We start from the raw sequence: 1,171 nt of genomic DNA, 5'->3' as shown, positions 1-1,171 counted from the left end.
GAAGACATAGCATTACACTGGCACATATTAGGAGTTTGAGAAACATTAGCTGTAATTAACAACATGAGAGAGACCGCAACGTTGGGAAAAGATATAAATCATTGGAATAAAAATGTAACAGAATCAAACACTTTAAAAGCACTTTCACATTTATCTTGGCTTTTTTTTCCCACTGTTTTGAGATTTAATACAGAATACATATTTTGCTTTAATTTCTTCATAGAAATATTGTTATAGTTTGATTTTTAAATTAAGATTACAAAGTATTTAAGGGCAAGAACTGTTTAACGTAACCTCACTCCTATATTGAAGGAAAAAAATACAGCTGACACGCAGAGGGCACATGTGCTCTGTCAAATATCCCCACGAGAGAGAGTTCATCTTTGGGGAGAAAAAGGGGGGAATGTTTAGGATATTTAGCACTGTTCAAAAAGAACAGTTTCTCTTGATCATTGTCTCAGAAAGAGCCCCAGCGCCATCAAAGATGGAATTCTGGGGACACACAAATTTGTTAAATCTTCGCGCTTACTGTGAAATTACTTACCCATTTCAAGAAATTCTGTCACTCAGCTTGATCTCAGTAAGTAGCATAGTTTTAAAAACAAAGAAACAAACAAACATGGATTCTAGAGCCCTACTGTGTAGGTTTAAATCCTGGCTTTGCCACATATTAGATTTCGACTTCTCTGTGCTTCTCCATGACTCAGTTTCCCCACTTGCAGAATGGGGCGGGTAATAAACCCTGTCTCAGAGCATAGTCTGTGAAAACCAAATGAGTTAACTCACATTAGAAATAGTGCTTTAAGGTATATTATCAGGGATTTGAGACCCATCATGTAGAGAAACTTCTGTACCCAGTAACCATGAGGAAACATACTATATGCTCAAAGTTCGTCTGCCAAAATAAGGAAGAAAAAGAAAAGAAAATCTTCTCTGGGTTTTCCCTGAGAGAATGCCACCTGTACCGTGGACAACTGAGAAGGGGGTCCTGTTTGGCAGACGATGCATCTGAGAATGTGCAGAGGTTGGCAGTGAGCGGAGGGGGAAGGAAAGTCAGTGTCAGGGCAGGCAAACCACTTAACAGCTCTGGCTTCTGTGTTCTTATTTGAAGAAGAGGCACCCGGGCCACACAGTCCCTGACATTCTCTGCAGCCCTTCAGCCAGATCAGAT

Source organism: Galeopterus variegatus, unplaced genomic scaffold (genome assembly GCF_000696425.1).
Source record: "Galeopterus variegatus unplaced genomic scaffold, G_variegatus-3.0.2 Scaffold13540, whole genome shotgun sequence".
NCBI lineage: Eukaryota > Metazoa > Chordata > Mammalia > Dermoptera > Cynocephalidae > Galeopterus > Galeopterus variegatus.
The sequence above is the reverse complement of the archived record's forward strand: the minus strand, read 5'-3'. Positions refer to the sequence as shown.